We start from the raw sequence: 26,232 nt of genomic DNA, 5'->3' as shown, positions 1-26,232 counted from the left end.
ATGTCCTGAATGTAGAAGCTGGAGCACCACAGTTTGATGGGTCATTACTGGAAGAGGTATGCAGCTGGGCTTTAGATATGATGCTAGAATTCTGAGAGATCCTACCTATACACTTGACACCCAGAGAAAGTCACTCAGGAGCCCGCTTGGAAAATCAATGAGATGAAGAGTGGAATATTCCTTGAGGAATGTAGCTTCAAGTCTTGGAACATACACCATAAACATCATGTAGCAAACACTAACTGGCAATGTAAAAATTCCATTATTGCCTCATTCATTTCCAAGCATGTGACTAAAATTGGCTTTTTGATATATCCAATAGGGCAAAGGCTCAATTCTATGACTACACAAACTGCAAGCATGAAAACACTGTACAATTGAATAATCTGCACTGAAAAACATTGCATGGTTACTTGTACTAACAGAACAGAAGGTTTCCTGATAACCTAGCGAGGGAAAGAAACAAAAAAGGTTTTAGTCTCAGTTATAGATCGATTTATTTGGATGGAATGGCTTAATGCCTTTCCAGACAAAGAACAGTTTACATTTTCATTGGGATTAAGATATATCTTGTAACATGAAATGCTGGCAGATTAGCAGTGACCCTGAATTAGGTTGTCATCATCTTATAGATTCTGTCAGTAAAGACTGCAGGAAATCATGCAGATCAATAAACGAGTTGTTGTACCAAAGCTGTTGGAGATAAAAGATAGACTAAAGTTTTAGAAAGAAGAAAGGCTGGATAGGCTGGGACTTTTTTCACTGGAGCGTAGGAGGTTGAGAGGTGACTTTATAGGAGTTTATAAAATAATGAGGGACATAAATAAAGTTAGTAGTAGTTGTCCTTTCCCTAGGATGGGGAATTTCAAGACTAGGGGACACATTTTTAAGGTGAGAGGAGAGATTTAAAAAAAGACATGAAGGGGCAATTTTTTTTTACACAGAGGGTGGTTTGTGTGTGGAATGAACTTCCTGAGGAAGTGGTGTGGGTACAATTATGTTTAAAAGACATTTGGATAAGTACATGGATAGGAAAAGTTTGGAGGGATATGGGCCAGGAGCAGGCAGGTGGGTCAGTTTAGTTTGGGATTATGTTTGGCATGGACTGGTTGGACCGAAGGGTTTCAGAGATAGTAGGAAGGGTCTAGGCCTGAAACTTCAGCTTTCCTGCTCCTCTGATGCTGCTTGGCCTGCTGTGTTCATCCAGCTCTACACCTTGCTGTCTATGGACCGAAGGGTTTGTTTGCATGCTCCATGACTATGACTATGACTATGTATTGGTCAGACTCCATACCTTCACCAGATAAGAGGGGCAAAGTGTAGATTCAGTCTTTTCGGAACATTTTTGATATTACTCACCAAAATTAGTGGCACAGAACTGCCCTTTGATGGATTACTAATTTCCCATCCTTCTCTGCCAATAGAAAAATTCAGTTCATCACCGTGGCAACATGATACAGTCTACAAATTCAACTAAAGTTGAGATGTCACAAGGTCATGCACTGGATAGGGTTTTTTTTTTAATCTTTCATTGCCCATCTCTAATTGTCCAATGGGCAAATAACAGCCACATTGCTATAGGTCTGGAGTCACATGTAGGCCAGACCAGGTAACAATGGCAGATTTCCTTCCCTAAAGGACATTAGTGAACCAGTTTTTTTTTAAACAGCAATGATGAAATGGTCACCTTATAGCATTTTGTCTTTAATTCCAGATTTTTTTGAATTCAAATTTCACCAGGTGCCACAGTATGATCCAAACCCATGTCCTCAGAATATTAGTTCCTCAGTTCTGACGAAGGGTCACTGGACCCGAAACATTAACTCTGTTTTTTCCTTCACAGGTGCTGTCAGACCTGCTGAGCTTTTCCAGCAACTTTGTTTTTGCTCCTCAGAATATTAGCTTGGAGCTCTGGGTTACTAGTCCAATGTCATTACCACTGAACTATGTCGTCTGCTTAGGAAGCCATTCATTCAGCCCATCTATTCAAGAGGAGTTTACAGTTTTGCCTCTTATGCCTCAAAAACTCTGCAATATTGTCCTGTAAAACTATTTTTTTTTACCTCATCGATGTTGATATTGGAATGTGCAATATTTGGTGTTGTAAAAGAAAAATTGTTCATGGGACATAGCCATTTTCAGTAAGACCAATATTTGTTTGCCATCCATAATTGACCTTTGGGAAGCTGGTGTTTAACCAGCTGGGTGGTATGGTAGCTCAGTGGTTAGCTTAACAATGCCAGGGAACCCAGTTCGATTCCAGCCTTGGATGACTGTCTGTGTGGAGTTTGCACGTTCTCCTCTTTCCGTTTGCGGGTTTCCTCTGTGCGCTCCAGTTTCCAAACCACAGTCCAAAGATGTGCAGATTAGGTGGATTGGCCATGCTAAATTGATTGCCCAACATGTCCAGGAATGTGTAGGCTACATGGGTTAGCCACGGGAAATGCAGGGTTGCAGGAATAGGGTGGAGGGTTGGGTCTGGGTAGGATGCTCTTCAGAGGGTTGGTGCAGACTGAATGGGCCAAATGATCTCTTTCTGTATTACATGGATACTATAATTAATCAAGAACAGGACCAGCAGACCCATTTAGATTGAGGTCATTGTATCACGGAGACATGATCTTCTTAGAGTTCACCAGAAATCCCCTCTTTCAAGGTATTGCCAGTACAGAACATGATTATTGGTGAAATAAAGAGACATGTTGCTGGAAGTTTTGTAGCGTGTCTCTCTTCAGCAATATTAAAGTGTAATATTTCACGTTTCCAGAAACCATCAGTGGTTCCTGGTGGCCACACGATATCGCCTTGCTGTCATTGTGGAGATAAATTCACTCTGACTGTAATATCATTGCAACATCTGATATATATAGTGAGCAGTTCCTGTGTTTGCTATCCCCAGTACAGCATTTCCAAAACAAATCTTATTTAAGTGAATCTGATTTTCATAGAATCACAGAATTATTACAATGCAGAAGCAGGCCATTCAGCCCATCGTGCCTGCACATGTTCCATTATTTAATACTAACCTCCTGCCTTTTCCCCATCTCCTTGCACATCATTTCTATCTATATAACTGTCCAATGCCCCTACTGAATGCCTCAATTTAACCTGCCTGCACACATTTCCAGGCAGTGCATTCTGCAGCCCAACTACTCATTGTGAAAAAAAAGCTTTCTCTCACATCGCCCTTGCTTCGTCTGCACACCACTTTAAATTTATGCCCTCTCATTTCTTTCTTTTACAAATGGGAATAACTTCTCCCTATCTATTCTGTCCAGCCCATTCATAGTTTTGAAAATGTCCTCTGAATATTATTCTCTCCAAGGAGAACAGTCTCAATTTCTTCAAACTATCCTTATAACTTAAATGTTTTTTGTTTAATTCATTCACCGAATGTGGACATCACTGACTGGAGCTGCATTTACCGTCCATCCCAAGTTTCCCTTGTGAAGCTAGTGGTCTGCTATGGGTGTCAGTGGCTTGTCATAGCCAATTTGGATTGGTTGCCGATTACAATATTTATGAATAAATGTTTGAGTCTGTTAGGATTAAGTGAAACATTTTCAAATGACCTTTTAGTTGAAGATGCTTGTACCGTATTTAGGCTGTTATTTTTTAATTTAGTTTTTAAGTGTTTGAACACATTATGGCACACTTTCAGCGCAGGTGAGATTTCACCTGGATCTCCTGGCCCAAAAGTAGGGATGCTGACGACTGCACCACAGGAGCTCCAAGCTGTCATTTTCATGCAGGCAGTATCTTTTTATTACAAATGTGTCACACTAGACAAACTGATGAACAGACGAATACAATTTCAGAAATATCTAACTTCATCAGTAGTAGTGTTTAGTCTCATGATCTCCATCACGGAGTTGCCTGTTGAATGTTTTGTTTGTGTCACTGTCGATGTGCCTTAAAATATTAATTTATATTAACTTTTTTCTCTTTCCCACCCTTTCCCACCTTTGTGATTGCCATCTATCTCACTGTCCATCCTTCCCTTCCTCTTCCCACATCTTCCCATCCCAAACCCAATCCCATTCCCCATCACCCATCCCCTTGCTCCATCACTTGGTGAATCAACATTTCAACATCATCGAAGACGGAAGTGGACTCAAGCCATCACCACAACCATTGACCACATATTTTACATTTGTCTGTACCATTGGCTTTTCCTGGATGTTATCTTAGAGTTAGGGCGGTGTACATAGTGCTGGTGCTGACTACCTTTTGTTGAATTGGCTGTGTGGTTCAAGACCTATAGGCACTCTGGATTGCTTACCTCTCCTCTTTCACTGCCAATATACAACCTGAGAATATCATGTGGAATAACTAAAACTTGAAGCCGCTTTCACAAATTACATAGAAAACACTGCACAGTAACAGGTAATGCGGTAAAGTCCATGAGTTGTTGCAATCTGCAGGAAATTGCTACTACTGCCTGAAATTAGATCTACATTGGGATTTCAAAGACTACTACAACTCATTTTAAAGGCAAATTCTCACTATTGGGACAACCTTTCAAAGTGGTGGGTTGTCTTTACCAGATCGTTTTCTATGACAAGAAGCCTCTCCATCAGGAGACCAATTTTGAAGTGGAGGCTTCTCATTGAACGCTGCTGACGAAGCAGTTCAGTCCTCCAAGAAAGACAGGACCTGACATCTTGAGGGAGGGTTGACTGATCAAGGCAATATAAAGAAAGTCGACACACTCAAGGAAGGGTCTCTGATTTGGGCAGAGCAAAGAGGTAGACGATAAATTCAAGAGTATGAGGGAAAGGTATTGATAAAGGCAGTGTTTGGAAGTGATTGGAAATCTGGATAGGGTTTGACAATCTGGGAATGGTTTGCTAAGCTGTCAAATATTTGGGAAGATATGGTAGATCACATAAAGAGGGGAGTATCAAGCTGGCCATTTTAGAAATGTGTGATGATTACATCAGAGAAGGAGGCCAATCGTCCCACCTATCTTTGCCAGCTCTCTGTTGCAGCAACCTACCTTGTCCCGCGCTCCTGTACCCTCCGCATAGCCCAGCAAACTACACCCCTTCAGATAATTGTCCAATTCTCTCTGAAAGCCATGATTGAATCTGCCTGCACCATGCACTTGGGCAGCACAAACTGTAGCCTAACCATTCATGGTGTAGTGAAATTTCATTCATGTTGCCATTGCTTTATTAAGCAATCACATTAAATCAGCCTCGGCTTGCTTTCAACCTTTTACTCTGACCTATTCTGTTCAGATTGGTCATGCTTTTGAACCCCTTTGTCAAATCTCCTCTTTTCCGAGGAGAAAAGCCCCAGCTTCTCAAATATATTGAACAGAATGAGATTCATCAGCGCTGAAGCCATTCTCATAATGTTATTTCTGTAGATAAAATTGAAGATGGGCTTTCTAACACAGTGGGAGCTAAGAGCACTTAGTCAAGCATTGGGGAGAAGAGGTTACTTTGTCTGATCGTGTGATGGAAGAGGTAGTTATAAGAGGAGGTTAATATTAAAACGATGTTGGAATTTACTGAGCCTGATCATGGAAGGGGCCAGCTGACAAAAGTGAATAATGTTGCAATGCAAGGGAGCTGAATTAATACAGCAGGGATCCAGGTACTGAATCAGTGTGTGATGCAGCAAATGTTGTTGTAAACATTTGTGTTAATTAACCTGCATCTTACTATTCTGGTCTGTTGCTCCAATCAGATATTTGTGGAATCACAAAAAAATGTTCTGATGAAGAAAGCCTGAGGGGTTACTCATTCTTTCTAGATCCTAGCTGTACCTTCTTATCACAGCTGCCCATGAATTGGCCCCTGCATCCCAACCGCAGGCACATGTCCTGGCAGACCATTTCAATAGCTAAGCACATTACAGAAATAAAATAAATAATTTTTGGAACTATTTAAACACATAATCTTGCATTTGTCACCTGCTTGGTTGAAGAGGGTCCATTGAATTTGGAAGCATAGGAATGATTAGACAAGAAAAAAAAAGGTCCATTTAGTTCAGATTCCTGGAAGTAAAATGATACAAGAGTTATAAGACCTGAAGAAAACAGCAACAGAAGCTGGCCATTTGGCCCCTCAAGACTGATCTGTCATTCAATAGGATTATAGGACCATGAGACACGGGAGCAGAATTAGGCCATCTGCCAATTGATCATGACAGGTTTCTTAGTCTCATTGTCTTGCCTTTTCCCTGTAACTTTTGATTTGCTTACCAATCAAGAAGCTATCTATCACTGTCATAAATGCTTTAAATAACTTGGCCTGCACAGACTTCTGTGACAAAAAGTTCCACAGAATCACCACTCTCTGGCTGAAGAAATTCCTTCTCATCTCAGTTCTAAAGCTTCATCCCTTCATTCTGAGGCTGTGCCCTGAGGTCCTAGTCTCTCCTACTTGTGGAAATATCTTCTCCATGTCCATTCTATCCAGTCTCTTAGTATTCTGGAAGCTTCAATCAGACCTCCTTCATCCTTCTAAATCCATCGAGTCCAGACCTAGAGTCCTGAACTCTCCTAATATGACAGGCCATTCATCCCCAGGATCATTCTTGTAAACTTCCTCTGGACCCCCTCCAAGGCTAGCACACTCTTCCTTAGATACTTCCTTAGATTTCTCACAATATTCCAAATGTGGTTTGAACAGAGCCTTATACAGCTTCAGCAGTGCATCTCTGTTCTTATATGCTAGCCCTCTTAAATGAATACTAACATGGCATTTGCCTTCCTAATTGCCAACTGAACCTACACGATAACCTTAAAAGAATCTGAACTAACACTCCCAAGTCTCTTTGTGCTTCAGTTTGTGGCAACCTTACTCCATTTAGACAATAGTCTACACCTCTATTCTTCCTACCAAAATGCATAACCTCACATTTTCCCACATTGCATCCTATCTGTCACTTCTTTGCCCACTTTTCTGGCTTATCCAAGTCCCCAATTCCTCAACACTACCTGTCCCTCCACCTATCTTTGTGTCATCTTAAAACTTAGCAAGAATGACCTCAGTTCCTTCGTCCAACTCATTGATGTATAACATGTGTAGTTGTGATCTCAACACTGGCCCCTGTGGAAGTCCATTAGTCACCAGCTGCCATCCTGAAAGACACTCCTTTATCTCCATTTACTGCCTTGTTCCAGTCAAGCAATCATCTGTCAATGCCAGTACCCTAACACCATGGGCTCTTATCTTATTTCACAGTCTCCTGTGCGACACCTCGTCAAGGGCCTCTGTAAATCCAAATAGATCATGTCCACTGGCTCTCTGTATAACTTGCTCATCAACCCTCAAAGAATTCTAACAGATTTGTCAGGCATGACCTTCCCTCGACAAAGCCGTACTGACTCAGCCCTATTTTACTATGTACTTCCATGTACTCCGAAATCTCATCTTTACTGGTGGACTCTGAAATCTTACTAATGACCAAGGCCATGCACCAGCCTATGGTTACCTGCCTCTGCCTCTCTCCCTTCTTAAACAGGGATGTTGCATTAGCCATTATCCAATGTGCTGGGCCCTCCCTAACTCCAATGATTCCTGAAAGATCACCACCAATGCCACCACAATGTCCTCAGCTATCTCCTTCAGACCTCTGGAGTGTAGTCCATCCAGTCAAAGTGATTTATCCACCTTCAGACCATGCAGCTTCCCCGGTACATTTTCCTTCACTGTACACAACTCTGCCCGGTGACTCTCTTGAAGTTCTGGTATGCTACTGGTATCGTCCATTGTGAAAACTGCTGCAGAGCACCTCTTCAGTTCCTCTTCTATTTCTTTGTTCCCCATTACCACTTCTCCAGCCTTATTTTTCAGTGGTTCAATGTCCACTCTTGTCTCTCTCTTACATTTTAGATATCTAAAAGAAACTGTCAAAATCTTCTTTTACATTACAAGCCAGCTTAACCTCATTTCATTCCCCCCCCCCATTGCTGTTTTAGTTAGCATCTGCTTGTTTTTAAAGACTTCCCAATCCTTTAGCTTCCTACTAATCTTCACCACATTATATGCTTTTCATTTTGATTTTATGATGTCCCTGACTTCCCTTGTCAGCATTGGTTGCCTCATCCTCCTCTTAGTATGTTTCTTCTTCCTTGGGATGAATTACTTTTGTGCCACCAAAATTACCCCCAGAAACTCCTGCCATTCCTGCTCCATCATCTTCCCTACTGGGTTTCCCTACCAATCAACTCTGGCCAGCTCCTCCCTCATGTCTCTGTAGTTACCTTTACTCATTTGAAATACTGTTACATCTGATTTCAGCTTCTTCCTCTCAAGCTGCAGGGTGAATTCTATCAGATTATGGTCACTGCCCCCGAGGAATTCCTTCATCTTAAGCTCCTTAATCAAGCCTACTCCTATGGCTCTCTGTGGCAAGGAGTTCCAAAGACCTACAACAGTCTCAGAGAAGAATTTTTTTCTCATCTTAGTCTTAAATTGGCGCCTGTTTATTTGAGACTATGCCCTCTGGTCCTGGACTGTCCAATGATGGGAAACATCCTCTCAGCTTTTACACTGTCAAGCCACTTAAAAATTCAACACGTTTCCTTGAGATCACCTCTCATTCTTCTAAACTCCAATGAGTGGAGTCCCAACCTGTTTAACCTTTGCTCATAAGACAATCCCTCCATAACAAATTAATTGTTGACAATTGTCATTTATTGCAAGGAGCGTTGAATACAAAATAGGGAAGCCATCCTTTTGTTATACAGGGCCCTGGTGAGAATGCATCTGGAGTATTGTGCAGAGAACTTAAATCCCTTTACTGAAAGATAGATATAAATACATTTCAGAGAAAGGTTAATGGCTAATATCTGGAATGAGAGGTTTGTCTTGCAATGATAGGTTGAACAGGCTAGGTTTGTACCTGCTGGATTTAAAATAGTCAGTGATGTCTTACTTGAAACATACAATATCCTGAGGAATCTTGACAACTTAAGTATGAAGTATCCAGAAATAGGAGACAACGTTTACAAATCAGAGGTCACCCACTTAAAGGAGAGATAAGGTGAGGTTGTAGACTCGCTTGCTGAGTTGGTGTGTTTGATTGCAGACATTTTGTCACCCTGCTAGGTAACATCGTCAGTGCGCCTCTGGTGAAGCGCCGGTATTCTGTCCCACTTGTTATTTATATGCCTCTGTTTGCTGGCATCACTTCCGGTTCTGTTTTTCAGTGGTTTGTGTATCGGGTCCAGTTCAATGTATTTGTTGATGGAGTTCCAGTTGGAATGCCAGGCCTCCAGGAATTTCCTGGCATGTCTCTAAACATCCTGCCCCTCACCTTGATCTGTGTCCCCTTACGAGTGACCCTTCAACCAAGGGGAACTGCTGCTTCTAATCCATTCTGTCCATGCCGCTCATAATCTTGTACACCTCGATCAGATCGCCCCTTGGTCTGCTCTTCTCCAACAAAAAAAAAACAAGCTTGTCCAACCTTTCCTTGTTGTTTAAATTTTCCATCCCAGGCAGCACGCTGTTGAATCTTCTCTGCACTCCTTCCACTGCAATCACATCCTTCCTGTAATGCGACAACCAGAATTGCACACAGTACTCTACCTGTGGACTCATCAAATGTCTATGCAACTCCAACATGACTTTCCTGCTTTTGTAATCTATGCTTCGATTGATAAAGGCTAGTGTGCCATATGTCTTTTTCACCAACCTACTAACATGCCATTCCACCTTTAGACAAGCACTCTGAGGTCCCTTTATTCCGCAGAACTTCTTAATGTTGTGCCGTTCACTGAATACTTTCTTTTCAATTTACTCCTTCCAAAGTGTATTGCCTCTCACTTTTCAGGGTTGAATTTCATATGCCTCTTATCTGCCCATTTGACCATTCCATTTACATTTTCAAGTAGCCCAAGTCACTCAACCTCACTGTTAATCACCCAATCGATCTTTGTGTCAACCACAGATGTAATAATCCAACTCCCCATGCGGTCATCTGTGTCATTTATGTGAATGACAAATAATCGTGGACCCAGCACAGATCCCTGTGGTATGCCACTGGACACTGGCTTCCATTCACTAAAGCAGTCTTCTGTCATCACCCTCTATCCCCTACAACTGAGCCAATTTTGCCTTCTTCCGTATGTGGGAAGTTGTTAAAGGCTTTGCTGAAATCCAATAAACAACATCAACTGAACTATTCTCATCTACATACCTGGTCCCTTCCTCAAAAAATTCAATCAAATTTATTAGGCACGATCTCCCTCTGATGAAGCCAAGATGACTATCTCTGATCGAGCCATGCCTCTCGCAAGTGGAGATAGATGCTGTCCTTCAGGACTTTTTCCAATAGTCTCCCGACCACTGACTTGGTCTATAATTCTCTGGATTACCTCTACAGCCCTTCTTAAATATCAGAACCATCTTGGTGAAAACATTTCTTTAACATACAGAATTGCTTCAAAATTAGAGATAGCAAGAACTGCCGATACTGGAGAATCTGAGATAACAAGGTGTAGAGCTGGGTGAACACAGCAGGCCAAGCAGCATCAGAGGAGCAGGAAAGCTGACGTTTCAGGTCTAGAACTTCTTCAGAATTGGGGGAGGGGAAGAAGATTCTGAAATAAATAGAGAGAGAAGAGGAGGCGAATGGAAGATGGATAAAGGAGCAGATAGGTGGAGAGGAGACGGACAGGTCAAGGAGGCGGGGATATAGCCAGTAAAGGTGAGTGTAGGTGGGGAGTTGGGATGGGGTTGGAACACCCACCTACTCTCGCTTCGTGACAAACGACTGCACCTCCCAGTCGCGAACCATTTCAACTCTCCCTCCCACTCCTTGGATGACATGTCCATCCTGGGCCTCCTCCAGTGCCACAACGATGCCACCCAAAGGTTGCAGGAACAGCACCTCATATTTTGCTTGGGAACCCTGCAACCCTTCCCCTCCCCCATTTCTGAAGAAGAGTCCTGACCCAAAACTTCAGCTTTCCTGCTCCTCTGATGCTGCTTGGCCTGCTGTGTTCACCCAGCTCTACACCTTGTTATCTCTTGCTTCAAAATGAAATGCTTAATATTAAACTGAACAAGTAAACGCACCATTGTAGTGCATACAGATGTTGTAAGTATATAAATCACCAAATTATTTTTCAAGGACACTGATACTTTTCACAGAACCACATAGGTATTGCAATGTGCAAGGAGGGCATTTGGCCCATTATACCTGCATTGGCTTCTTAAATGAGCATCATTACTTGGTCCAATTTGTTTTCTCTCCATATTCTTGTACATAATTTTTATCCAAATAATCATCCAGTGCCCTCCTCAATGCTTCAGTTGAGCCTGCCTCCATCACACTTCCATCTGTTCATTCCATACCCCTAACCGCTCACTGAGTGAAAAAGGTTTTCCTCACTTCACCTTTGTTTCTTTTACGTATTATCTTAAGTCACTTTGAAGATGTTTAATTACTTTAATCTGAGGGCAAATAACATTCTTAAAATGGCAAGTTTAATCAGAAAAGTTCAGCATCCAGTGGAATTTATAAATAACTTCATTAATGAGGTCTGCAGATCAATGGGAAACTGTGACTATGGAACTCTGAAATCAGAATTCAGAAAGGACAAAACTGTTGCTGCAATAACTAATAAGACTTTGCCACATCATTACAATCGAAGGAAGCTTTGGACAAAGCTGTTCCAATTGTGCTGGAGGCAGAAACCACAAAGCCTCACAGAGAAATCTTGAGCAAAAGTTGTCAACCTAACACCAGGGGAGCAATAAAATCTATCCACATTCCAATAAATAAACAGTCCAAAGACACACAACACAAGCTAACACAAAGAGTAGGCCAATGACAGCAATGAGCCATCAGTTTCAATACTGTGCAATAAAAAAATCTTCATAAGAATAAGAAGCGCCCAGTAAAGGCAGAACGACGAATAAGTATGAAAAATGACAAGCCATTTCCAGAAGATTTGCAGAGGTAGGACACAGTTTTCGAGCAACAAAAGGGAGAAGGTGCTGACTTGTGCTATTGTTGCTGAAATGGTAATTCAGAAAATCAGATAATGCGTTGGGGACCCAGATTCAAATGTAATTGTGAATTCAATAAAAAATCTGGAATTAAAAGTCTAATCATGATTGTATTACAGCCTGTATACCCTTGATATAAAGCTCAGACATCTGCAGTCAGGGAGCTTCAATATTGTGATTCACCCAGGCACCACCTCTCATGAGGAAGAAGTTAAATGATCAGAGGCCCAGGGACTCAGAAGTCACCTAATAACGCTAATCTCAGTAGTTACATGTTAGAGGACGAAGATCAGATGATATATATTAATAATGTCAGTAAATGAGTTGAAGACAGCTTTTCCATTGTAGGGCCTGAAGATGTGCACAAGCTGATGAAACCCTGCACTTATGTCTTATCACTTTATCAGAATGACTGAACTGAATTACTGCTCTGCAACTCATTAACATCCATCTATTAGCCATGATAGCCAGTAGCTATAAGTACCAATTACATAAATTGTATCAGGGAAGCACATTTGCCAGAAATTATTCCCTTGCATTTTGAATTTTCTTTTGCTCTTCAGATGAAGCAAATCATAAACAAAACAGAAATGAGAGAAAAATAGCTCCCAATGGATAATGCATTAGGCAAGGAATGTGCACAGTCTATTCCAGAAAGCCAGGTGGTGAAGGATGGAAGACCATTTTTCACACACTTCATAAGATTTTATTTACAGAAATACACAGCATACAGACATATGCCTCCAAACACAGTCAATACTCATTTTCTTTTCTTATTCATTCATGGGATATCAACGTTGCTGGCTACACCAGCATTTATTGTCCATTGCTAATTGCCCAGAGGATAGTTAAGAGTAAACCACATTGCTGTGGGTCTGGAGTCACATGTCGGCCAGACCAAGTGGTAGATTTCCTTCTCTGAAGGACATTGGTGAACCAGATGATTTTTTTCCTGACAATCGCCAATAGTTTCATGGTCATCAGTAGACTGTTAATTCCAGACTTTGTTTTCTTAATTCCAGATTCATTTTTGTGAATGCTTTCTCATGGAATATTATTACCATAATTTATATCCGTATAGTGCACTTAACATAGTAAAAGCACCCCAAGGCACTTCACAAATGTATTATAACTGAAAGTCTACATGGTGCTAGAGGCAGGTTAAGTGAGTGAGCAAGAGTCTGGCAGACAGAGTACAATGTTGGTAAATGTAAGGTCTTCCATTTTGGTAGCGAATAACAACGAAATGGACTGTTATTTAAGTGGTGAAAAGTTGCAGCATGCTGCTGTGCAGAGGGATCTGGGTGTCCTTATGCATGAAGCACAGAAGGTTGGTTTGCTGGTGCAGCAGGTAATTAAGAAGGCAAATGGAATATCGTCCTTCATTGTTAGAGGGATTGTGTTTAAAAATAGGGAGGTTACGCTGCAACTGTATAGGGTGAAGGTGAGGCCAGACCTGGAGTAATATGTAGAGTTTTGGTTTCCTTGCTTAAGAAAGGATGTCCTGGCACTAGAGGGGGTGTAGTGGAAGTTCACTAGGTTGATTCTGGAGTTGAGAGCGTTGGCTTATGAGGAAGGATTGAATGGACAGCGATCATAACTCTGTTTCTTTCACGATAGTCATGGATAAGGATAGGCACATACTGGGCAGGGTAAAGTTTACAACTGGGGGAAGGGTAATTACAATTCAGTTAGGCAAGAACTGGGTAACATAAATTGGGAACAGATGCTGTCAGGGAGGAGCACCACAGAAATGTGGAGATTGTTTAAGGAATGCATACTGCATGTGCTCGATATGTTTGTCCCCAGCAGGCAGAGAAGATGCGGTCGAGTGAGGGAGCCATGGTTCTCGAAAGAGGTCGAACGACTGGTTAAGAGGAAGAAGGAGGCTTATGTAAGGTTTAGGAAAACAGGAACGGAAAAGGCTCTAGAGGGATACAAGTTAGCCAGGAAGGAGCTGAAGAAAGGACTTAGGAGAGCTATAAGGGGGCATGAGAAAACCTTGGCAGATAGGATCAAGGAAAACTCCAAGGCTTTTTACATGTATGTGCAGAACAAGAGAATGACCAGAGAAAGGGTAGGGCCGATCAAGAATTGTAAAGGGAATTTGTGCACAGAGCCTAAAGAGATAGGAGAGGTCCTTAATGAATACTTTTCTTCAGGATTCACAACTGAGAGGGATCTAGTTGTAGAGGAGGAAGGTAGGCTAGAGGAGGTTGATGTTAGTAAAGAAGATGTGTTAGGAATTCTGAGGAAGTTGAAGATTGCTAAGTCCCCCGGGCCTGATGGGATTTATCCAAGGATTCTGTGGGCAGTGAGGGAAGAGACCGCAGGGCCTTTGGTGATGATCTTTTCGTCCTCACTGTCCACGGGTATAGTGCCGGAAGATTGGAAAGAGGCAAACGTCATTCCCTTGTTCAAAAAAGGGAACAGGGATAACCCCGGAAATTACAGGCCAGTTAGTCTTACGTCAGTGGTGGGCAAATTATTGGAAAGGGCTCTGAGAGACAGGATTTATGATCACTTGGAAAGGCACAGTTTGATTTGTGATAGTCAGCATGGATTTGTGAGGGGTAGATCATGCCTCACAATCCTTATTGAATTCTTTGAAGACGTGACCAAACACGTGGATGAAGGTAGAGCAGTGGATGTGGTATACATGGATTTAAGTAAGGCGTTTGATAAGGTTCCCCATGGTAGGCTCATGCAGAAGGTAAGGAGGCATGGGATAGGGGGAAATGTGGCAGATTGGATTCAGAATTGGCTGACCCTTAGAAGACAAAGGGTGGTAGTGGATGGAAAATATTCAAGATGGTGTTCAGTTATGAGTGGTGTACCACAAGGATCTGTTCTGGGTCCTCTTCTATTTGTGATTTTTGTAAATGATTTGGATGAAGGAGTGGAAGGGTGGATTAGCAAGTTTGCGGATGATACGAAGGTGGGTCACGTTGTGAACGGTGCAGAGGGCTGTTCTAGGTTACAAAGGGACATTGATAGAATGCAGAGCTGGGCTGAGAAGTGGCAGATGGAGTTTAACTCTGAAAAGTGTGAGGTGATTCATTTTGGAAGGACAAACTTGAAAGCAGAATACAGGGTTAACAGAAAGATTCTTGACAGTGTGGAGGAGCAGAGGGATCGTGGGGTTCATGTTCACAGTTCCCTGAGAGCTGCCACCCAGGTGGATAGAGTTGTTAAGAAGGCGTATGGTGTGTTAGCTTGATTGGTGTGTTAGGGATTGAGTTCAAGAGCCGTGAAGTTATGCTCCAGCTATACAAAAGCCTGGTTCGGCCACATCTGGAGTATTGTGTCCAGTTCTGGTCACCTCATTACAGGAAAGATGTGGAAGCATTGGAAAAGGTGCAGAGGAGATTTACCAGGATGTTTCCTGGAATGGAGGGAAGGTCTAACAAGGAAAGGTTGAGAGAGCTGGGGCTTTTCTCTTAGAACGACGAAGGATGAGAGGTGACTTGCTAGAGGTGTACAAAATTATCAGAGGTATAGATAGAGTAGACAGCCAGAGGCTTCTTCCTAGGGTGGAGGTAGCTTTTACGAGGGGACATAATTTTAAAGTGAAAGGAGGTAGATATCGGGGAGATGTCAGAGGTAGGTTCTTTACTCAGAGAGTGGTAGGGGTGTGGAATGCATTGCCGGAGAGGGTAGTGGAGTCGGCCTCATTGGGGCATTTAAGCGGCTATTAGGTAGGCATATGGATGATTAGTATAAGGTAGCGTTGGAGGTTAGGTAGACCTTAGGTTTAGGGTAAAAGTTCGGCACAACATCGTGGGCCGAAGGGCCTGTACTGTGCTGTACTGTTCTATGTCCTATGTTCTATGTTCTAGATTGGGACTATACCCATTGGAATTTAGAAGAATGAGGGGTGATCTTGTGGAAACATATGAAATTATGAAGAGAATAGATAAGATAGAAGGAGGGAGGTTGTTTCCACTGGCGGGTGAAACTAGAACGAGGGGGCATAGCCTCAAAATAAGGGGGAGCAGATTAAGAACTGATTTGAGGAGGAATTTCTTCTTTCAAAGGGTTGTGAATCTGTGGAATTCCCTGCCCAGTGAAATAGCTGAGGCTACCTTGTTGAATGTTTTTAAGGCAAAGATAGATAGATTTTTTAACAGTAAAGGAATTAGGGGTTATGGTGAGCAACAGGGTAAGTGGAGCTGATATTATTGAATGGCAGATCATGTTCTAGGGCCAGATGGCCTACTCCTGCTCCTATTTCTTATGTTCTTACATTCTTTTAAAACACAAATAAGACACCAAGTCACATAAGGTGATATCAGGTGAAATGTCCAGAAACATTGTCAAAAATTTCAGTTATAAGGAGCATCTCAAAGGTGATAAGCAAGACAGAGAGGTAGAGAAGTTTACAGAGGGAATTTTGGAACTCGGGGGCTAGTCAGCTGAAGGCACAGCCAACAATTGTAGAACACTTATGGGAATTCACAAGAGGTCAGAGTTAGAGGAGCACAGATATCTTGAGAGAGTTGTGGCCTAAATGGAGACGATGGAGATTGGGAGGAGCAAGGCAATGGAGGGATTTGAAAACAAGGATGAACATTTCAAAATTATGACGTATCTTGCCGGGAAGCCAATTAAAGTTAGTGAGCACAGCACTGATGGGGGATCACACAGGAGCAGCTGAGTTAATAGGATTAAATCTTCAATTCCTATGTAAGTAACAGTGGATCCAGTGCAGCCCATAGACATAGGATCAACAGGTCCAGAGTAGAATTGTCTGGAGTCTCATCCCAATCTCCCACTCTGACTCCCACTAGCAATTATTGAGTCATAGAGTCATACAGCTGTACAGCGTGGAAATAAATCCTTCAGTCCAACTCATCAATGCCAACCAGCTATTCTAAATTAATCTGGTCCCATTTGCCAGTATTTGGCCCATATCCCTCTAAACCCTTCATTTTCATCTACCCATCTGGATGCCTTTTAAATGTTATAATTGTACCAGCCTCCACCACTTCCTCTGGCAGCTCATTCCATACATGCACCACCCTTTGTGTGAAAAAGATGCCCCTCAGGTCCCTTTTAAATCTTTCCGCTCTCACCTTAAATCTATGCCTTCTAGTTTTGGACTCTCCCACCCCAGGGAAAAGACCTTGCCTATTTACCCTATAAATGCCCCTCATGATTTTATAAAGGTCTATAAAGGACTATATCTATATAAAGGACCTCTATAAGGTCACCCATCAGACTCCGAGGCTCCAGGGAAAATAGCATGAGCCTATGCAGCCTTTCCCTAGATCTCAAACCCTCCAAACCTGGCAACTTCCTTGTGAATCTTTTCTGAACCCTTTCAAGTTTCACAATATCGTTCCTGTAATAGAGAGAACAGAATTGCACGCAGTATTCCAAAAGTGGCCTAATCAATGTCCTGTTCAGCTGCAACATGGCCTCCCAACTCCTATACTCAAAGCACTGACCAATAAAGGCAAGCGTACCAGATGCCTTCTTCACTAACCTGTCTACCTGGGACTCCACTTTTAAAGAACTATGAACTTGCGCCCTGTCCTTTCCTTGTTGCGAGCAGTTAAGGAGGAGAAGGAAGAGAACGAGAAAGAAAAGGAAAGGTGGAGGCAACTGAAAGTTCCTTTCATAGCAAGCTGTCTGTAATCACTTAACAGTTCTCCCCAATCTCCATTGTACCACAGTCACACACCTTCCCTTTCCTGTGTAACTGACCAACATGGCATCCATTGAAATAAAAGAAACTACAAAACTACCACTTTTTATTTGATTTGTTTTTTTTTGATTTTAAAAATCATTTTTTATCAAACAACTCATCAAATAATCCATGAAGAAGTCAGTTAAGCACACTTGTGAAATCCCTTCATACCTATCTTCAGTGTGCCTTTGATTGTACTGGACACTGTGCTAGCTCTGTTCCTAGATTGTGGCTGATAGAAGGATGTTCACTTCCATTGGGATAGGCTACAGAAGGCCTTGCCCGCTGGCCTCAAGCAGCTCTGGACCTGGAAGGCTTAAGTTTGAACAGCGGTATCTCATTGAATGACAAAGGACTACTCGGCTTTCACCTGCCCCTCAGTCCAACATTCCGACAACAAATTTGTCAAATTTGTCACCATCAAGCCACAATCCTCTCCTCTGGGTATCCCAACAAGCTTCACAACTGATGAAGTCACGTGTGACTGTTTTTATTCAGGAGACAAGAGTTAATTGCACATGGCAAAGCCTCACAAAAGGAATAAAAGACATCAAGGTGTTCGGAGAGAAAGCAGGAGTGTGGCATTGAGATAGAAGATCAGTCATGTTCAAAGGGGATGGTGGAGCAGTCTTGAAGGGCCAGATAGCCTACTCCTGCTGCTAGTATCTATGTTTCTATGAGTAAGATGATAACCAGATAATCTTGATTACTGATAGGATAAATGTGAGTCAGAATTCCCCTGCCTTTCTTCTAAATAGTGTTGTGTGATCTTTTAGATACACTACAAAGAGCAGACCTAGTCTCAAGTTAATGCCTTATCAAAAAAATTAGTCCTTCTAAATGTCCAGTGTTCGTTCAGCATTCCATTGGAGAGTCACCTTTGGCTTTCTACTGAAACCCCTGAAAGAGAAATTTCTGGATCACAGTCGAGATTACTCTCACTGAGTCACATTTTAGAAGTGCTGCTCAAGAGTTTCTGCATTTCTGCATGTTTATGAATGTGACCTCATACAGTGGTTTACTTTTAAAGATCTAAGATATGAACATTTCCTGTGCTTATGAATGGCCCCATTATATTGTCCTGCAATATGATCTGACTTGCGTACACATCGAATTGCATACAAACTCCACATTGGACTGTGTGTATTTGTTGTTGACAGAAGTTAGCATGACCTACATCCCACCAAAGTCTGCAATAATTTTTGATTTGATTTGATTTATTATTGTCACATGTACCTCGGTACAGTGAACAGTTTTGTTTTGTGTGCAGTACAGGCAGATCATATCTTACAGAGTGCATTGAGGTAATAGAACAGTCAGGAATACAATGTTAGAGCTGCAGAGAAGGTGTACAAAGAGAGAGAGAGATCAACATTAAGTTTAAAATTTGAGACAAATTGATGCAAGCAATTACAGGTACTAGCTGTGAAAGCTTTTAATATGATGACAAAAAGTGAAGGAAACAATGTTTCGCTCGTACAGTTTCCATTACAAAACCTCAGCCAATCGGAGTCAACATCCCAACCAATCAATCCCCTTTAAACACAGGAAACATTGTGACTGCTTTTGAGATTTGGCATTCTTTCATCTGTCCTCATGAATTCAAAACAAAAAAACACTTTGGCAGCAAGTTCCTATCTCAGCAATATTCAAGTTGGGTACTAACAAAGATAGTTGTTTGTAAGTTGTCTGTGTTGACAAGGAAGCCAAAAAAGCTTCATATTTCGTTTACATATCAACCTGCTGCCAAGTTGAACTAATGCAATAAAAAGCAACACAGCAACAGTACCTCCGTTTGCACCACCGACAGTCGGATATTCACTACATATCCAGAAAAGTTATAGAGTGGGAGGCCAAGCATTCTTAGTCTCAGAGTAAAGGGGCTCCAATTTAAACTGAAAAGGAGGAATTTCTTCACTCCAAGAGATCTGAGTCTTTGGAACGCCTTGAACAGGGAGCTGTGGAGGACACAGTCCCTGTATATTTAAGGCTGACGTAGACAGATTCCTGATCAGTCCAGAATGAAGGGTTAGGAAGGAAATGCAGGAAAATGGACATGAGGAGTATCGAATCATCCAGTTGAATGGTGGAGCAGGCTCAAGGGGCTGAATGGCCTACTCCTGTTCCTATTTCTTATGGTCTTGCTATTGTCAGCCTATTGTTCTGCAAAAACCGACAGTTCTTTGAGGGAACACCATATCCACCTCATGCTGAACACGGCCTGGCTTGGGATAGGTCCAGATCAGTAATAGCGGAGAGGAAGGCAGCAGTAACTTGGCCTTACCATCCATAGACTGAGGAATATCAGTGCTTAGCTCCTTGTCACTCACCTGTGGGACATGGTGGCTAGCCCAAAGGAGAACTAACCTTTGTCACAATTCCTAAGGTTCAGTACCTTGATAAAACCTGCTTGACCAACACATGAAAAGTGGTCATTTCAGTCAGGTATTAGATGAATTTACATCTCTTCAGATACTAGGTGAGTGAAAAGGATTCCAAGACTTAACATCCAAGCAACAGAATTTTCTGATCCTTGCTTCAATCCCAATCACAGAACCTGTTCCTTACCCTGCACTATTTCTTTTGTCTTCCTGTATTTGATTCCCTAATTTGACATTCTTTTCCAGAGGTGATTTATGTCATGTCTGTGGAAAGGTAATATAGTCACATTAAGCATGGCATTAATGCTTTTCAAACCATCAAACATGCTTCTCCAGTTGATCAGATTATGCCTGATCCAGTCCATGTATCCTGCTCTGCTCTATACCTCTTAATACCCCTACTTCACAAAATCTATTTGTTTCTCAAGGTTAAATGCTTCAAATGTTGCATAAAACCATAGGACCACAAAGTATAGCAGCAGAATTAGGCTACTTGGCCCTCGGATCTGCTTCACCATTCAATCATGGCTGATATGTTTCTCAACACCATTCTTCTGTCTTCTCCCATAACCTTTGATCCATTTAATAATCGTAAGAATTCTGTCTTCCAGAGAGCTTTGGTTGCTCAATCAGTGAGTATGTTCAAAACCAAAACCAATAGGTTTCTGGAGACTAATAGCATGAAGGAATAATTGGTTGGTGAGTGCTGCTTGATGGCTGAATGGCCTACTCCTATTCATACATTCCTAGTCCTATGTTCTTTGTGCTTGAAAAACATATTCTCCAAACTGAACATGTGATAGTAATATTTTTACTGTCTTATGGAATGCAAGTGAACAAGGACCAGCACACATTTCCCTTCACTAATTAGCTTTGAAAGCATGCTGGTGTCATAATTGTTATGTTACTGAATTTATAATCTACAAATTTAAACTAATAATTTCAGATATAGAAGTTCAAATCCCACTGCAACAGCTAGGGAGTTTAAAATCAGTGAACTGTATAATAAAAGACTAGTATTAGTTTTGGTTATCATAGACCAACTAAAATGTCATGAAAACCCATTGAGTTCATGACTGTTTCTTAAGGACGAAATTCTGCCATCCTTAATCAACCTAGTCTACCTGAGACACCAGACCCAGAGCAATGTGATTGACCCTTAGGGTCAGAGAGTAATACAGCACAGAAACAGCCCCTTTGGCCCACCATGTCTATGCCGACCAGCAAACACCAAGCTATGTTAATCACATTTACCTGCACTTGGTGCATAGCCTACTGTGCCCTTGCATTTTAAGTGCTCGTCCAAATGCTCCATAAATGTTGCGACAGTGCCTGTCCCCAACACCCTGTCAGGCAGCACATTCCATATTTCTACTACCCTCCGGATGAGCATATTTTTCCTCAGATCCCCTGTAAACCACTTCCTCCTGATCTTAACTTTAAGCATTCTGATCTTGGACACATCTGCCATGGGGAAAAGAAGTTCTCACAATCCCTATCTATGCTTCTCATAATTTTTTATACTTAATCGTACCCCCCTGAGTCTCAGAGATAGCAAGAACTACAGATGCTTGAGTCAGAGATAGCACAGTGTGAAGATGGAGGAACACAGCATTGACGTCAACTTTCTTGTTCTTCTGATGCTGCCTGGCCTGCTGTGTTCCTCCAGCTCCACACTGTGTTAAACCCTTCAGCCTCTTCTGCTCCAAGGAAAACAAGCTCAGTCTATTCAGTTTCTCCTCATATCTGAGACTTTACATCCCAGACAACATCCTGTCTGCATCCTATCCAGTGCAATCACATCCTTACCATAGCATGGTGACCAGAACTGCACACAGTATTCCAGCTGTGGCCTAACTCATGCTCTATCAAGTTGCAACCAGACTTAGAACATAGAACATTACAGCGCAGTACAGGCCCTTCGGCCCTCGATGTTGCGCCGACCTGTGAAACCAATCTGAAGCCCATCTAACCTAAACTATTCCATTATCATCCATATGTTCATCCAATGACTATTTAAATGCCCTTAAAGTTGGCGAGTCTACTACTTTTGCAGGCAGGGCATTCCATGCCCTTACTACTCTCTGAGTAAAGAACCTACCTCTGACATCTGTCCTATATCTATCACCCCTCAATTTAAAGCTATGTCCCCTCGTGCTAGCCACCACTATCCGAGGAAAAAGGCTTCCACTGTCCAACCTATCTAATCCTCTGATCATCTTGTACGTCTCTATTAAGTCACCTCTTAACCTTCTTCTCTCTAACGAAAACAGCCTCAAGTCCCTCAGCCTTTCCTCATAAGACCTTCCCTCCATACCAGGCAACATCCTGGTAAATCTCCTCTGCACCCTTTCCAATGCTTCCACATCCTTCCTATAATGCGGTGACCAGAACTGTACGCAATAGTCCAAGTGCGGCTGCACCAGAGTTTTGTAAAGCTGCAACATGACCTCATGGCTCCGAAACTCAATCCCTCTACCAATAAAACCTAACATACTGTACGCCTTCTTAACAACGCTATCAACCTGGGTGGCAACTTTCAGGGATTTATGCACATGGACACCGAGATCTCTCTGCTCATCCACACTACCAAGAATCTTACCATTAGCCCTGCTCCTAGATAAAATGCCCAGGTAACGATCTCAGAAATGACCTAGCAAGTCACTCAGTTGTATCAAGGTGCTGCTAAGTCAGGTATGCTGAGGTCAGAAACAGACATCTTTCTAAAACTGGAAGGCCATTGTTCTATTTTCAGCATCTGTGTTTTCCTAATTTGTTAATTTATGCATGAACGATTTCTGCATTTATCTTGCACACAAGAATTATCGTTTAAATATGTTAATTATTTTGAATAAAAGAAATGATTTGAAGTCAATTATTTTCATTCTTTCTACAATGGTTATTCCCCCGAACAACCAGGGGAACTAATGGTCTTCTTGAATTGACAAGTGAGAGATTTGTCTGTGAAAACGTGAATTTAGTTTCCCTGCTTGTTCTAGTCACATACAAAAATAACAACAAAGGAAAAAGAAATGAAAAGGCTCATCGGTCCATCCAACACAACTGCAGTGTCTTATGTACCACAATCCATAGAATCCGTATATAGTGAAATGCCATGAATGCCAAAAGGCAATAGAAAACAGTTTAATAAAAAGCCAATTACAGAAACAAAATGTAAAAAATTCCTCGAGCCAGTCCAGAAGATCTCTCAGACCCTGGGTAACACTGTGCAGCTTCTACCTTTTGTATGGATGACATTCACCACAGTAAGGTACCTCGATGAATCAGCATTTATTGCATGGATTCATAGCTTGGTCTGAGGTTGGGGTGTGGGCAACTATTCTCTGGGAGAAGAATCGACAATGGCATCCACTTTAGTTCTGATCATACACTGAGTTTGTGACTCCAGGTTGGCCCTAACCTATTTATTTGAATGACTGGATTTCCCACAGCATGGCAAAACAATTTTACCAATCCTTTTGCTCTTAGTCGTTTCTTGCCATTTGGTCAATCAATATCCGCATTACACATTTGCAAAGTACCTCTACAGAATTTCTTCAGCCGTGTACCTCAATCTGGACTATTCCAATCATACTTTGTGATATTTTCATCCTTCACTCCACTTTGCTAAGGCCTTTAGCCATCCTGTCCCCAGAATCCACATCTCTCTTGCAAATAGCCCTACTACTTTGACCCATGTCATTTCTACCTTCAAAAGGCTTCTTTGTATGCCAGAACTTTGGCAGTGCAGTCAGGCACCTCCCTAAATGCCCATGCTTCCACATAACGCCAAACTCTGAAGCCCTTTGGGCTGTTTCCCTGCCCATAAGATGGGCTGCCGCTGCTGATACAACCATGTCAGAGTGCGATCAGTCTGATGGTTGATTAGGCCCATGAGGCACTTATAGCAAGCCTTGCGAGCTATTTCACCATCATAAGCATTAAAACATAGAAAATAGGAGCAGGAATAAACCAATCAAGCCTTCAGTTTGCAGGGCCATTCAATATAATTATGGCTGATGATCCAATCCAGTACGCTGTTCCTGATTTCTCCCTATATCCTTTGATCCCTCTATTCCTAAGAATTATATCTATATCTTTCTTGAGGGTATTCAATGTTTTGGCTGCAAAAGTTTCCTGTTGGCAGAGAATTCCACAGGCTCCCCATTCTCTGGGTGAAGACATTCCTCTCCATCTCTGTCATAAATGGCCTACCCCATATCCATAGGCTGTGAACCTGGCTATTGAGAATATGTTTCCTGCATTCACTCTGTCTAGTCCTGTTAGAATTTTATGTGTGCCTGTGATATTCTGCCTCATTCTTCAAAATTCCAGTGAATATAATCCCAACCGATCTAGTCTCTCTTCATGCATCAGTCCTGTCATCGCAGGCATCAGCCTGGTAAACTTTCTTTGCACTCCTTCCTTGAACATCCTTCCTCAGATAAGGAGACCAGAATCACACACAACGCTCGAGGTGTGGTCTCACCAAGATCCTGTACAGTTGCAGCAAGACGTTCCTGCTCCTGTGTTCGAATCCTCTCACTGTGAAGTACAACATATCCAATTACCTTCTTCACTGCCTGCTGCACCTGAATGCTTACTTTCAGTGACTGGTGTACAAGGACACCCAGGTCTCATTGCACCTTCTCCTTTCTCAATATATCGACATTCAGATAATAATCTGCCTGTTGTGATAATAGTCACAAACCTTACATGGTTTTTTTTTATTCATTTGTGGATTGTGGGCATCGCTGGTTGGCCAGCATTTATTGCCCATCCCTAGTTGCCCTTGAGAAGGTGGTGGTGAGCTGCCTTCTTGAACCACTGCAGTCCACCTGCTGTGGGTTGATCCACAATACTATTCGTTGAATAAATGGTAATTTTGTGAGGGCAATGATGGTAATGCTTCAGCTCCAAATGTCTGGATTCTAAATTTACTATAAATGACTGCACTTCAGCAACACCAGGCAGATGTCTAGATCTTGGACAGGCACTTGAGACACTTCCAGTTGGTAATTGAAGTGTGCATAGGGTCATAGAGTCTTACAGCCTACAATTAAAGGGCAGCATGGTGGCTCAGTGGTTAGCACTGCTGCCTCATAGTGCTTGTGACCTGATTTCAATTCCAACTTTGGGCAACTGTCTGTGTGGTGTTTGCATTTTCTCCCTGTGTCTTCATGGGTTTCCTCTGTTTCCTCCCACTGTCCAAAGATGTGTGGATTAGCCATGGGAAATGCAGGTTTACAGGGATATGGGGTATGAGGGTGAGTCCAGGAGGGATGTACTTTGGAGAGTCAGTGTGGACTTGTTGGGCCAAATAGCCTGTTTCCACACTGTAGGGATTCTATGATTCTGAACAGTTGTACCTCTGCTGGCACTTGGAAAGAGCTATGCAATAAATCCTACTCCCCATACCCCCTCAAGCTTTCCTTTTGGAGAATTTACAACAACTTATGTTTATATTCCCACTTTAAGATGGCAAATTGTTCCAAGGTGTTTCATAAAAGCCTTAAGAGAATAAAATATGATTCTGAACCACATGAGAAGATTTTGTCAAATGAACAAAAGCATGGTTTTATGAACCATCTTAAAGGAGGGAAGTGAGGTAGAGAGGTAGAGGGAAAACTTGATTTAGGCAGCCAGAAATATAGTCACTGATGCTGGAAGTGATTAAAATGGCCAGATATGATGAATACAGCTATCTCAGAGGGTTGTGGGACTGGAAGAGGTAATAAGTTTGAGAATCTAAAATTGGCTTAGAATCGTAGAGGTCTACTGCACAGAAAAACAGCCTTTGGCCCATTGAGAATTGTGCCAGTCAAAAATAACCACCTAACTGTTCTAATCCCGTTAGACCAGGACTCAATGGCAAGGGGACAGGATTTTGTGTGAGTAAAGGCATAGAAAGCAGGTTTTAGATGATCCAATGTTCACAGAAGATAAAATGTGGGAGACCAACCAGGAATGGCAAGAAATAGTTGAATCTAGACATGACACAAGAATTTCAGCTGAATATGAGTGGTCATGGGCTGAAATCAACCAATGTCAAGGAGGCAGAAATAGGTGACCTTAGTGAAGAACCCAATTCCTTGTCTTTTTGAAATGTACTGTTGAATCTGCTTCTCACTGCCCTTTCAGACAGCACACCTCAATCAGATTGCCCCCTCTGGAGATCATA

At 42.1% G+C, this 26,232-nt stretch overlaps 1 protein-coding gene across 1 annotated transcript in view; it reads left to right on the top strand.

The window, feature by feature from the left end:
* Positions 1-26,232, top strand: part of LOC109913923 (neural cell adhesion molecule 2-like) — a 127,217-nt gene that overhangs the window by 38,491 nt on the left and 62,494 nt on the right. The gene's annotated exons all lie outside the window — the stretch shown is intronic.

This window comes from Rhincodon typus, chromosome 11 (genome assembly GCF_021869965.1).
Source record: "Rhincodon typus isolate 14 chromosome 11, sRhiTyp1.1, whole genome shotgun sequence".
Lineage (NCBI taxonomy): Eukaryota > Metazoa > Chordata > Chondrichthyes > Orectolobiformes > Rhincodontidae > Rhincodon > Rhincodon typus.
This window is presented reverse-complemented; position numbering and strand designations above follow the sequence as displayed.